The following is a 15,039-nucleotide window of genomic DNA, read 5'->3' as shown; positions in this document are numbered from 1 at the left end:
AGTACTTTGGCCACCTCATTCGAAGAGTTGACTCATTGGAAAAGACTCTGATGCTGGGAGGGATTGGGGGCAAGAGGAAAAGGGGACGACAAAGGATGAGATGGCTGGATGGCATCACTGACTTGATGGACGTGAGTCTCAGTGAACTCCGGGAGTTGGTGATACAGGGAAGCCTGGTGTGCTGCGATTCATGGGGTCACAAAGAGTCTGATCTGAAAGGGGTTAGGCTCTCAAGGAAATGGGAAGGGTGGGAAAACACAGGATGTTTCCAATTAGAGTGAAATCGACAAGGATTCAAGGGCAAGTAGTTTACTTGGGAGAAGATTCCAGATAACACTGCTGAGATAATCGGGAAGTGAGCTAGGGAAGGAGGAGCCTGTGAGGCTCGCCCCGAGAAGCTCCCACTGTGGGCAGCTGGAGCTCAGACCCTCCAGGCCACTGTGGGAAGTGGCACAGAACCTGCCTCCCTGTTTCCCCTCCTGAGGGGAGAGGAAGCTGAGCTTTGTTATTAGCTGAGAACTCCCGGGGACATTCACACTTCATCTTGGTTACACGGGACCGCCCTCCTAGAGCTACCATGGCCATCACCACCCTGAGCCCCGAGAGCTCCAAGCTGGCCCTCCCTGGAATGCTGGTGCATCTTTAATTCCGGCAGGTCTTTCCCTTGTCTCATCTGCCTCAGTGAGTCTACTGACAACACAGGTTATGTTACTCACAAAATTAGAGCTTTGTTACTTTCATCTGAGCAGCTCAAAGTGTGTTAGTTGCTCAGTCGTGTCCGGCTCTTGGCAACCCCATGCACTGTAGCCTGCCCAGCTCCTCTATTCGTGGAACTTTCCAGGCAAGCATACTGGAGTGGGTGGCCAGTCCTGTTCAAAGCAGTCCACAAACCCACGTCAGTCATTCTTAGAATCCCCCCAGTCAGGAGAAGGTGTGGTCTCCACAGTGAAGAGGGAGGACATTGGGATCCCCCAGCAATGATTTGTATACCTTTGGAGGACAGGAGGAGTGCACCTGGGTGGTGAAAGTGCCCAAGTCAAAGGGACCAGGTCCTTGAAGAACTTTGAGAATGCCAGAGGATTTCTTCCAAGAGTTCAGGGATGGCAGGAAGTAATTGGTGGCTCAGATGGTAAAGAATCTGCCTGCAGTGCAGGAGATCTGGGTTCGAGAAGATCTCTCCCCTGGGTCAGGAAGATCCCCTGGAGAAGAAAATAGCAACCCACTCCAACATTCTTGCCTGGAGAATCCCATGGACAGAGGAGCCTGGCAGGCTACAGTCCATGGGGTCACAAAGAGTCAGACACAACTGAGCAACTGATATTTAGCTTAGGAAGTGATTGCTGAAGCTCCTATACCAAACAAAATTCCTCAGAACATCAATCAGGCAACCTATTTCCTTCCAAGCCAGAGAGTTGGCTCGGATTTTTACATGTACTCCACACATCTGGGAACATCTTATGTCAAAACATGTAAGATGTTTAAAGTAATAAACTCAGCACTGCAAGAGAAAATTGGATGAGGCAGAAAAAATTTAATCCAAAATGTTCTTATAATTTCCCCAGTGACTGTTTCTTGGCTCTTCGAATGCTAAAAAAATTACTTTTTCAGATTTTAATAAAAGCAATAAACATGCATTGGAAACCATTGTGTTAAAAAACATTATCTTACACATAAATATGAAAAATGTAAAAGTTGCTCAAATTCTGATCAACTTAAGATAACAGTCATTAAGGCTTTGTTGACCATCCTCATGAAATTCATTTTATGCACACACATACACGTATCTATTACTTAACAAAAATGGAATCAAGTCACGCGTGCTATTCATCCTTTCTGCTTTTTTGAAGTGTGGTATTTTTCCCTTTCATCCTCAATCCCCACTCTTTCCCAAGTAACCAATGTTAACAACTTAGTATATATCTTTCCTGAGGTTCATATAATTATAGGCAAACATATATGGGGCTTCCCAGGTGGCTCTAGTGGTAAAGAACCTGCCTGCCAATGCAGGTAGGCGTTAAGAGATGTGGGTTCAATCCCTGGGTCAGGAAGATCTGGAGGAGGGCATGGCAACCCACTCCTGTAATCTTGCCTGGAGAATCCCATGGACAGAGGAGCCTGGCAGGCTGCAGTCCATAGAGTCTCACAGAGTCGGACACGACCGAAGCGACATAGCATGCACACATGCATGCACATGTATATGCAGACCATAATCCAATTTCATCAAATGTCTGAATGATGCTCTTTATAGTTGATCTTCCCTAGTTCGAGATCCAGCCCAGGTTCATATCTAGCAGTTACTCCTTCAATATGAAACAATTTCACCTCCTTTTAATTTCTTGATCTTGACGTTGTGGGATTCCCTCATAGCTCAGTCGGTAAAGAATTTGCCTGCAATGTAGGTAGACCTGGGTTCAATTCCTGGGTCGGGAAGCTCCCCTGGAGAAGTAAATGGCAACCCACTCCAGTATTCTTGCCTGAGAAATACCATGGACGTAGGAGCCTGGTGGGCTACAGTCCATAGGATCGCAAAGAGTCAGACATGACTTAGCAACTAAACCACAACCAGACCACTAATTTTGTACAATGTCAGTCCATTTGGGGTTTGTCTGGTGTTTCTTCACAGTGTAATCCATGTCGGGGCTCTCATCAGATTTCAGCCATGGGCATGAAGGTGATGTTGCAGAAACTACAAGATATCTGTCTGGGTGACACCTGCTGCTGCTTCTGGGCCTGCAGTTCCTCACAGAATTTCAAAGAAACATGTTCATGCTGCTTTCAGCTGCAGGTGCAGGATAAAGCCAGATGTACCTCCAGCCCAAGGCTAAACTGACACTCCAAAGTACAGGCACTTATGAACTGAGAAGCAAAAATGTATGGACTCAGCATTTTAAAGAAGCAAAAAATTATGAAGTACAAAGGTTCCAAAACAATTTTGTTGGTTACTTATAAAATATGCAAAGGAACAGTAACCAGTAATAAAAAGGGGAAAAAAGAAGCTTCCTCAGGGCAATGAGAAACAGTTCTACCACGCCTCAGATTTAACCCTCGCAGGAAGACACGGATGACTAAAGCTCTTGAGTTCTGCAACTCTGGTTACAATGGTGAGAGCACAGCCTGGTTTTCAAAACACCTACATCTGGACAGTCGATACCCATTTGCTCCTCAAAGGATGTGAGCAGAACAAAGAAACACTCTCTTAACTAGAAATGCTACTTAGAAAGAATTTCAAAAGAATCCAAAGTGGATTTCAAAAATGTCTTGTCTCCTCTGTAAAGAATGGCTTTTGAGAAATGTTTAATGCTATTTCTGAACTAAAGCTAGTCAGTAAAATGGCTTGTTTGACTTCTATTTATTTTCTGAATACATGGAAACCAAGTCCAAGAACAAACTTTTCTTGGCATCCTTGGCATTTGTGGGAAATAAAAACCTCATCGGAATGAATAACTGAACTCAGCCCACCTCAAGTGTTGGTTGTGAGATCAAACAAACATGTGAAAGTGCTCATCAATAGTGAGTTCACAAGCAGGTATTACTTGTATTCTTATTATTTTTCCTTCTCTCATTAGTTTTCACTATTTCTATCATTTTCTTTCACAAGGAAGTTGAGAATTATATACACATGTCCGCTCACTCGGAAGGATTTCTTTGGGGGGTCATTAACCTGATTGCTAATTCAGAAAACCAGTGGGTCCTTATTCTTCTACAGACATGTGCATAACTGTACACTAATGAAATCTAAAGGTTATCCCTGCTTTGGGTATAAAATATCCAGAATATTCTTACTTATGCTAAGTCGCTTCAGTCGTGTCCGACTCTGTGTGACCCCAGAGACGGCAGCCCACCACGCTCCCCCGTCCCTGGGATTCTCCAGGCAAGAACACTGGAGTGGGTTGCCATTTCCTTCTCCAATTCTTACTTATAGCTGTTCTAATATATTTTCAGGAAGTTTTCATTTTTATAACTTTATATTGTTCCTATAGTTATATTTCACCTTCAGAAACAGTTTAATTTATTCTAGTACAGGCTTATTTCTGGGTTTAAAATTATTTCAAACTGTTAAGTTTATCTTACATCCTCTCTGGAATGACATAGGTTCCAAGGTTTTTGTGTTTGTGTGTGTGTGTGTTTTAATAAACTAGGATTGTTTTTCACCTTTTATTTCCTCACCAGCATTGTCCTGTTTCACTGAAACGTTGTTGTTGCTGTTAATAGTAAAAAAAAATTAAAACTTAGAAGAACTGTATGTCCACTAGTGGAAAGTCAAAGTGTTAGTTGCTCAGTCCTGTCTGACTCCTTGCAACCCCATGGACTGTAGCCCCCCAGGCTCCTCTGTCCATGGAATTTCCCCAGCAAGAATACTGGAAAGGGTTGCCATTTCCTCCTTCAGGGAATCTTCCCAACGCATTGATAGAACCCACGTCTCCTGCATTGTATGTGGATTCTTTTCCACTGAGCCACCTAGGAAACCTGTATGATTATAAGAGGGAGTTTTTATATCTTTAATATATTATTATCTAACCTTTTTGTATTCCTGCAGTATTTCTTAATATTTTTTGGAAGAACAGAGATTACCTTTGTATTTCTATACCCCAATTTGTTTTGCAATGAATACAAGAATTTGCAAACAATATGTTTTTCAGTTAAAAATCTATCCTCCAGAAACCACCAAAGGTAAGGGACTTTCTCTTTTGACATTTCCTATTCTGTTATTAGTGAGTCTCTTTCTGGCTTTGTCCTCTACTGATGAGGGACATCCAGATACTCAGATACAGAGCAACGCTTTGTTAGCAAGGTTGATTGTTGATGTTTAGGCAAAATATGGGCGTTTTGTAAGAAGGAATACCTGAAACAGAAGAAAGATATGTTTCAGATCAGATCAGTCGCTCAGTCGTGTCCGACTCTTTGCGACCCCATGAATCGCAGCACGCCAGGCCTCTCTGTCCATCACCAACTCCCGGAGTTCACTGAGACTCACGTCCATCGAGTCAGTGATGCCATCCAGCCATCTCATCCTCTGTTGTCCCCTTCTCCTCTTGCCCCCAATCCCTCCCAGCATCAGAGTCTTTTCCAGATATGTTTAGTAGAAAAATGGAAATAGGTTAAAGTGCTAAGTTGAACGTGAATATTGTCAAGCCCCCATGATAACTCTGTCCACGTGTAAATCCATCAGCACAAGAAAAGCTTACCATGATCTCAACAAGCTTTTGTCTGATAAACATTTATCATCCTTCTGGCAAATGGGAAAGTAGGTAACAAAAGTTCCATTTTGTTAAGCTTTGGTATCTCGCAGATGTTCAGTGAGCTTATAGCAACGCTTTGAAAAATCTCTTGTAGGCTAAAAAAAAAAAAAAAAGACTATAGAAGAGGAGAACGGAGAAGAAAAAGGAGACAAGAGGAGTCTAACTGATACGAACAATTTAAGGCCTGAACTTTAAAAACTTTGGGTTCCCAAGATAAATTTGAGTGATGTTGTTGAACTGTGTCTTACCCATCAGAGTCCCAAGCATGTGCTGCAGACTATGGGACTGCAGAGACAGGTGAGAACAAGTTTCTGGCATTAAATGTCGCATCCGGAAGGCAACTCAGGACACTCTCAACAGTGATGGTGCACACAATGGAGCGAGGGGCCACAGGTGGATACCGTGACTCACACGGGATCTGACATTCGATCTGGACCTGTACTCACCCTGAATCAAAGGCAAGAAAAGAAAATTCCAAAATCAAGGAAGAAAGACAACTCTCCTTGCGCTACACGTGCTGTCACCACAAACCCACCTTCTCCTGCGTGACCTCAGGTGCCCTTAAATTAATGCTGTGAAGGGCACAGGAAAGGCACAGCTGCACCACTTGCAGAAAGAGCTCAGTCACAGGGAGCTCCGGGAGGTACTGACGTTGGGCAGGGGGACCCAGAATCCAGGACTCTTCCCTTCCTGGTTGGGGAAAAGGACTGGCTCTGAGATTAAAACCAGCATTTCCTGTTTGTGAGGAGGTATCAGGTGTACATCTTCAATTAAGATGTAAATTCTGGAGATCTCTTCCACACCACTATGATTATACTATAAGCTAACAATACTGTGTTAATTGAAATTTACTCAGAGATCATTATCAACCCTAAAATGGCAAGTATATGAAGTCATGGATGGTTTAATTAGGTTGGTTTTGGTAATCATCTTACAGTGTATACATTTATCAAATCATCACATTGTTCACTTTAAATATATGCAATTTTATTTATCAGTAAAATAAAAAAGTGGAAGCAGTGACATATTTCACTTTCTTGTGCTTCAAGATCACTGCAGACAGTGGCTGTAGCCACAGAATTCCAAGACACTTGCTCCATGGAAGGAAAGCTATTAATATGAAAAAACTAGACAGTGTATTAAAAAGCAGGGATATCACTTTGCTGACAAAGGTGCATATAGTCAAAGCTGTGGCTTTTCCAGTGGTTATGTATGGATGTGAACCATAAGGAAGACTGAGCACCAAAGAATTGATGTTCTTGAACTGCGGTGCTGGGGAAGACTCTTGAGAGTCCCTTGGACTGCAAGGAGTTTCAACCAGTCAATCCTAAAGGAAACCAACCCTGAATATTCATTGGAAGGACTGATGTTGAAGCTGAAGATCCAATATTTTGGCTACCTGATGTGAAGAGCCAGCTCATTGGAAAAGACCCTGATGCTGGCAAAAATTGAAGGCAAGAGGAGAAGTGGGCAGCAGAGGATAAGATGGTTAGATAGATTCACCAGCTCAACCAAATGACACAAATTTGAGCAAACTCTTGGAGTAGAGGTGGACAAAGGAGCCTGCCGTGCTGCAGCCCGTGGGGTTGCAAAGAGTCAACATACTTAGCAACTGAATAGCAATGACAAAAAAGAGACAACTCTCATTGTTTAAATACTTGGGGAAAAAAATGGTATGAATGAAGAATTATTTTCAAAAAACTGTTATGTGCTCTGGTCTGAAGTGTGTCCCCTCCCACCCAAATTCATAGTTGAAACCCTCCTCAGCAGTTCCTCAAAACATGACTGTATTTGGAGATGGGGTCTTTAAAGATGCTGGGCCCTGATCCTTCTTCAGAAACACACACAGAGGAGGATCACGGGATGGCACAGAGAGAAGATGCATCTGCAAGCCAAGGAGAGAGCCCTCAGAAGAAACCAACCCTGCTGACACCTTGACCTCAGGCTTCTAAGAAACCAACCCTGCTGACACCTTGACCTCAGGCTTCTAGCTTCCAGGTTTGTGGGGAAGTAAATGTCTATTGTTTAAGTCCCCTGGTCTGTGATACTTTGTCATGTCCGCCCTACCAAACAACTGATACAATATGGTACACTTAAAATTATGGCAAAAATCCTGTGTTGACCAATGATATCAAACCACGGTATCTAGTTTGAAAAAGCAGGCTATGGAACACATGCATAGAGTGATCCAATTCTGATAAAAATACTGCACTATAATGCTTAAATATAGTTTGACAGGTGACAAATGTTGTCTCTAAAGTTTTGTGTGATTTTTTTTTTTACTTTCTCCATTAGGCTTTTCTGCACTGGTTCATTATTTTAATAAGCATGTGAGTGATGGATTCATGTGGGAATAAATATATAGAGCAAGGAGAGAATGTAGCACAGGGCAGAACCTTGGGGAATGCTGATATTTAAGGGACAGAAGATGAGAGCGAGCAAGGCAACAAAGAAGGCTTGTCCAGAGAGGAAAAAGTCTTGGAGGATAATTCTGAAGAAGCCAATGAAGGGCAGACTTCTAGAAGGAACAGGGCGCTACCCCGTGTGAAATGCCACAGAGAAAGGCTGCCCAGTCTAGCAGGAGGATATTGCACGTGGAAATTAGGACGTCACTCTGGCTTCTGAGAACGCTTTGAAGAAGTGGTGGGGCCAGTTTGTGGAAAGAATGGGCAGTGAGGAAGGAACACAGCAAAGTCGTGAAGAGGTATTAAAAATGACAGATCTTCAGGTACTGCAGCAGACTGTCGTCATCATCATACTAGGAACAGCCTGAATCCAAACCTGGGGATGTTGAGATGCCTGTTACCCTAGAAACCCAGAGAAGAGTACCTTAGCAACATGTACCAAACCTCTCTCTCCTGCATGGCACCTGAGATGTTTAGGGACCCATTCTCGTGTGTATTGTCAGTTAGCCTGTACTCTCTGATGAATGGGAAAGGTGTTTCTATATACCAAAGGCCTTGACAATGAGATCACTTTGTAGCCTCTCTAGAATGGCACAGGGGCTGACAGCAAGCAGCAAGGTCTGTTATTAGAAAGGCTCCATGATGTCACAGGAAAGTGTTTACAAGCTTACGTGACTACCAAGGGACATGCTTTCTTGTCTAGTTTCCCTACCTATTAGCCAGGTTCCCTTGGGATGAAGACACAATTAAACTCAATAGACCGGGGTTTCCCTGATGGCTCAGTGGTGAAGAATCCACCTGCCAGTGCAGGAGATATAGGTTTGATCCGTGTTCTGGGAAGATCCTACATGCTCTGCAGCCACTAAGCCCTTGAACCACAACTATTGGGCCTGTGCCTGGAGCCCACATACGGAAACTGCTGAAGTCCTCGAGCCCATGCTCTGCAACAAGAGAAGCCACTACAATGAGAAGCCCGAGCACCACAACTCGAGAGGGGCCCCTGCTCGCTGCAACTAGAGAAAAATCCTTACGGCGGTGAAGGCCCAGCACAGCCAAAACTAATAAATATAGAAACAAAATTATTTTTTAAAGTAAAGCTTATTAATTAAAAAAACAGCTAAATAGACTAAAAGAGAAAGAGAGAGATAGAGGGAGAGGGTATGTGTTTAGAAAGTGTGTGAGGCACGGCTCTTTCTCCTTTCATTCCAGGTGGCCCTGGAATGGCATATCATCAATGCATGGCAATCATATATGTTTGATTACATATATAACATAATACATATAAAACAATACATGTATCTGAGAATCATGCGCCAAGAAGCATATTACACACATTACTTAATTTTTTATTTAATTTTTATGCAATCCCCAAATTTCAGTCGGGTGAGTACTTAATTTCCCTTTTTATTAGGGATAACTAATATCAGAGAAAACTGAGATGAAGAAAAGCTATGTTATTTGCTTGAGATTACACAGATTACTTGATTTAAGGTCATTTCTGGATCTCCAAAGGGCACAAAGTGAGCTCATTTATTATTTTTTTTAATTTAATTAAATTTTATTTGGCTGCACCACATCCCAGTTGCAGCATACAGGATCTTTCTTCAGTTGCATGCTAACTCTTAGTGGCGGCATGTGGGATCTAGTTCCCCAATCAGGAACTGAACCCGAGCTCCATGTACTAGGAGCACAGAGTCTTAGCCGCTGGACTATCAAGGAAGTCTCAAAGAGTGCACGAAGATTTCTTTTTTTTCTGGCCAAGCTGCAGGGTGTGCAGGATCTTAGTTCCCTGACCCCTTAATTCTAGGGTCAGTTTTATATTTTTGACCTGCAGGAAAGGCTGAAGATGTTTCAATACCTCTTTCAAGCATATTCCTTGTTATAAGGATGACCTCTTCTCCAGCTCTTCAGAGGAATTTAATTTTGAAAACAGTGAAGATTACATAATTTGAAAAAAATCCTTATTTCTAAATTATGATTATAAAATAAGACATTAAAATGATTGCAACTTTAATTGTCCCTAAGAGTGGGGTAGACCACCACCCCCTCACAACCCTCATTTCCAGCATCCCCAGAATTCATTACATGAATCCTGGATTACCATCCAATTTGTGGTTCCAGGTAATGTAATCTAAAGAGTACAGCAAGGATGCTGTAAAACCAAAATAGCTTAATCTTCAAACATTTCCTCTGTTTTTCTGTGTTATTTTAAAATCTGAATGCCAAAGTGTCATTTCTTCTCAGTTTAAAAATAATGCTATTTTTATTATTGTTTCCTATGGAAACCGTTTCCCTCAACACAGCAACAGCCATATCTTAATAGGGAATTATTTATTTAAGCCAGTTGCCCTTGTTAAATTTTGGGTGACATGAACCCATATTTTATCCCCATAGATTTTGCAAGGACCACCCCTACCCACTCTTGAAGAAACGTCTAACTCTCCAGAGTCACTCTCCCAGCCACGGAAGCCAGTCTGTTCCCTGGAGATCAGTTTGGGGAACTTCAGGTCCCCAGCGGCTAATGGAAATTTACAAAAGCTGTGACCAAATTGTCAGAACTCTTCCAGATCTGCTTGAGGCCAAATGTCAAATAATGCAGTCAGGCTCAGAAGACACAGAAGCATCTCAAGAAGGCTCACACGGGAGCGAAAGAACTGAGTGATGTTTGCACAAGGGCAACATAAGTTTCCCTTTGCATAATACTCTTTTTTAAACATTAAGAAATGAGAAGCTTATCACATCTATAAACGAGTAGCTTGTAACAAGCTAGCTCTCCATTGTGTGTGTGTGTGTGTGTGTGTACGCACACACGCTTGCTCAGTAGCTCAGTCCTATCCAACTCTTGAGACCCCATGGCCTGTAGCCCGATAGGCTCCTCTGTGCATGGGATCTTCCAACAAGAATACTGGAGTGGATTGCCATTTCCTTCTGCAGGGGATCTTCCTAGTCCAGAAATCGAACCCACGTCTTCTGCACTGGCAGGTAGATTCTTTACCATTGTGCCCCCTGGGAAGTCCAACTCTCTCATTAAAGCAGCTATAAAAAACACACCCTCCAAATAAAAACAAACTTAAAACAACAGAGAATAACCAAAGCTTGCCAGAACTGAAGAGGTCAATATCTTCAGTTCAGTTCAGTCGCTCAGTCGTGTCCAACTCTTCCCAATCCCATGGACCACAGCATGCCAGGCCTCTCTGTCCATCACCAACTCCCGGAGCCTACTCAAACTCATTTTCATTGAATCAGTGATGCCATCCAACCATCTCATCCTCTGTCGTCCCCTTCTCCTGCCCTCAATCTTTCCCAGCATCAGGGTCTTTTCCAGTGAGTCAGCTCTTTGCATCGGGTAGCCAAAGCATTGGAGCTTCAGCTTCAGCATCAGTCCTTCCAATAAATATTCAGGATTGATTCCTTTAGGATTGACTGGTTTGATCTCCTTGCAGTCCAAGGGACTCTTTAGAGTCTTCTCCAACACCACAGTTCAAAAGCATCAAGTGACTTAGCAGCAGCAGCAGCAGCTTTCTTTATGGTCCAACTCTCACATCCATACATGACCACTGGAAAAACCATAGCTTTGACTAGACGGACCTTTGTTGGCAAAGTAATGTCTCTGCTTTTTAATATGCTGTCTAGGTTGGTCATAACGTTCCTTCCAAGGAATAAGCGTCATCTTGGAGAGAGAAAAAAAAAGAACATTGTGGTGAGTCAGATGGTTGTCACTATGCTTTTCCTCAGGGAATTTGCTGAGGTATGGAGAAGGCAATGGCACACCACTCCAGTACTCTTGCCTGGAAAATCCCATGGATGGAGGAGCCTGGTGGGCTGCAGTCCATGGGGTCGCTAAGAGTCGGACACGACCGAGCGACTTCACTTTCACTTTTCACTTTCATGCACTGGAGAAGGAAATGGCAACCCACTCCAGTATTCTTGTCTGGAGAATCCCAGGGACGGGGGAGCCTGGTGGGCTGCCGTCTATGGGGTCACACAGAGTCGGACAGGACTGAAGTGACTTAGCAGCAGCAGCAGAGAATAGATAATCTCGTGCTGCAGGAGCCTCACTGGGCTGGGGAGACAAAAAGTGAAAGTCAGGGCTATCAAACTGAAAGGATCTGAGGAGACAGCATTCTAGAGAAATGCTCTCCTCCTTCCCTTTGCATTTTCCCTCAGGCTATTCCCTATTCCCAAACAAAGCAGGCACAGTCCAAGAAGAAAAACCCAAGCAACCACCCAACAGGCAGCTTCTCGGGCTAAAAGAATCATCATGGTCTAAGTGGTTTGCTGGTGCTAGGAAGACAGGACTTGCAGTTCAGAACCTTCCAAAAACGAAGGCACATACTCTATAAACTTTCAGTTCAGACCCCTGAAGAGTCCTACCCGGAGAGGAAGGGTATGGTAACTCAGAGATAAAAACAGCTCTTACAAAACCTAAAACTCACCTCTGGTCAGCTCAGACCAGACCAAGGTGATGTGCTTGTCAACTTAAAGTAAATCTTCTCTGTGGGAAGGTAATCCGCATCTTGAGTCTCTATGTTGTTTATACAAAATGTTCGTCATTCAATCCAAATGACCAGGCATGCCAGAAAATATGATGAATAAGCAAAATTCAAGAGAAAAAAGAAAAAAACGATAGAGAATCACGTGTGATCCAGACATTGAGGTTCTCAGACCCAGGCTTGAAAATAACTATGATTGAAATAGTCATGGAAACTTATTAAAAATACAGAGTTTCACCAAGAACTGGAGTCTATTAAAAAAGTATTAAATGGCAGTTCTAGAATTGAAAAATACAGTAACTTAATTGAGAATTCAAAAATTAGATTTAATTATAGATTAAAAGCAGAAGAAAGAATTCACAAACTGGCAGATAGGTCAGTTCAAAAATCCAGACTGAAGCACAGAGAAGGGAAAAAAAGACAGGAAAATAGTGAATAGAGTGTGAGAGATGCATGGGACATGGTGGAAAATTCTGACATACATGTAATTAAAATTCCAGGAGAGGGGAAGGAATGGGGCAGAAACTATTTCCCTTAACCGACAAAAGACATCAAGCCACAGATTCAAGAAGTTCTGTGACCTCTAAGCCAGAAAATACAAAAGCAAACCACACTTAGGCATGTCATAGTAAGATTGCTGGAGTTGAAAGAGAAAAAATCCTAAATAGAGAAAATAGAGGGAAAAAATACAAAGAAGCAGCAATAAAACAGCTTTGAGGAAACACTATTTCTTTATGACAGAAAAAAAAAAAAGGACTTTAACAAACAATGCCCTTTTAACAGCAAAATCATCAAATTGATAGAAATAAATCAAATGCACAAGGTTTCTTCATTGAACACTACAAAACATTCCTAAGAGAATTGTAAATAGACCTAAATAAATGAAAGAATATACCAAATTCAAAGATTAGAAGACTCATTTTTAAGGGTTAATTCTATCCAAAGCAATCAGTATTGCAATCAATCATTGCAACCCCCCCCCGCCCCACCCAAAAAAATGCCTGTAGGTGACTGAGAAGTTGGAAATTGACAAATTGATTTTAAAATTTATGTGGAAATGCAAAGGACCAAGAAAAGTGGAAACAATGTTGATGAAGAAAGAAAACTTGGAAACCTTCCACTACCAGACATCAAGATTTATTAGAAAGCTGAATTCAATAACTGTGGTATTGGTGAAAGGAAATAAAATAGGTCACTGGAATAAACCAGAGAGCTCAGAAAAAAATAAGGTAGTCTTTTCAACAAATGGTGGTGGATCAATATGGAAAAAGATTAACCCTAATCCTCTGCATGTACCCCCAAATCAATTCCAGATGGATCATAGATCTAACTGGGAAAGGCAAAACAATACAGCTTCTAGAAAATAACAATATCCTCATCGCTTGGTTAGGCAAAGAGTTCTTAAATAGGAATCCCAAACACTAAATGTAAAGTAGGAGATGAAAATTGGAAAGAACTATTTATCAGAAGTACCATTAAAATAATGAAAAGGCAAGCAACAAGCTGTGAGAATACATAAATCATGAATATATATGTCTGTATATGTGTGAGTCCTATAAATAGTTGAGAAGACAGATAATTCCATTAAAAATGGACCAAAGACTTGAATAGCCTCTTCCCAAAAAAGTATATTCACGTAGATAATCAGCACATGAAAAGTGTTTGATAGCCTTTGTCACCAGGAAAGTGGAAATTAAAAACACAATAAGGTGCTACCACCCACCCAGCAGAATGGCTAAAATGAAAAAGATTGGTAAAACCCAGGATTGGTGAGGACATGGGTAATTGACCTCTCATCACTGCTGGTTAGGGGTGTAAATTGGAACAAATCCTTTCGCAGATTTTTAAATGGCCACAAATCCTTCCCATCTGTGTGTGCATTTGCAATCGACACATACAATTTACAACTGACTTTGCTGTTTATGCGTCCAAAAGGTCTATGAAGGTTCCTTGAAATGGGGCCTGGCTGTGGGACATGCTTTGGCTGATGGTATATTACCAAATGTGATACCTGGAGAGGCTTGAAAAGAGCTAGTGTGTTGGAGTTTGCTCTCTTCTGCTGCTCTTGGCAACTCTGCTACTGCTGCTGCTGCTGCTAAGTCACTTCAGTCGTGTCCAACTCTGTGTGACCCCATAGATGGCAGCCCACCAGGCTCCCCCGTCCCTGGGATTCTCCAGGCAAGAACACTAGAGTGGGTTGCCATTTCCTTCTCCAATGCAGGAAAGTGAAAAGTGAAAGTGAAGTTGCTCAGTCGTATCCGACTCGCAGCAACCCCATGGACTACAGCCTACTAGGCTCCTCCGTCCATGGGATTTTCCAGGCAGGAGTACTGGAGTGCGGTGCCATTGCCTTCTCCGGCAACTCTGCTACCACCCGCCAATGAATGAGCCCAGGGTGGCTTGCTGTATGACGGGTGACTCGCTGTCCAGTTAGCTCCGCCCCTCCCACAATCAACCAGCCAACTGCCAGAGAGGGGTCTGAGGCCACCAGCTGACTGCTAATGCAGTACCGTGTCCAGAAGACACACACAGAACAAGCCATCTCGGATGAGTTCATTCCATTACACTGATGCAAAAGAACAATGAGCTATTAAGTCATTACATTTCCAGGTGGTCTGTGATGCAGCAAAAGTTAACTAAAAAAGCCATATTGGAAAATTGTTTGGCAGAATACCCTGCTCCTCAACATTTCCACTCCTAGTTACATACCCAACAGAAATGCATCAAAAGACGTGTACAAGAAGAATGTTTTTTGTAACACTATTCACAATAGCCCAAACTGAAAATAACACAAACATCCAGCAAGAGTAGAATGCATAACTATATTATGGGATAGGCATGCAATGGAATACAACATGGCAACAAAAATTAACAGACTATTGGTAAATGTTCAGCATGGAT

The sequence above is a fragment of the Bison bison genome, unplaced genomic scaffold, assembly GCF_000754665.1.
Source record: "Bison bison bison isolate TAMUID 2011002044 unplaced genomic scaffold, Bison_UMD1.0 scf7180017864148, whole genome shotgun sequence".
NCBI lineage: Eukaryota > Metazoa > Chordata > Mammalia > Artiodactyla > Bovidae > Bison > Bison bison.
Note: the sequence above shows the minus strand (reverse complement) of the source record.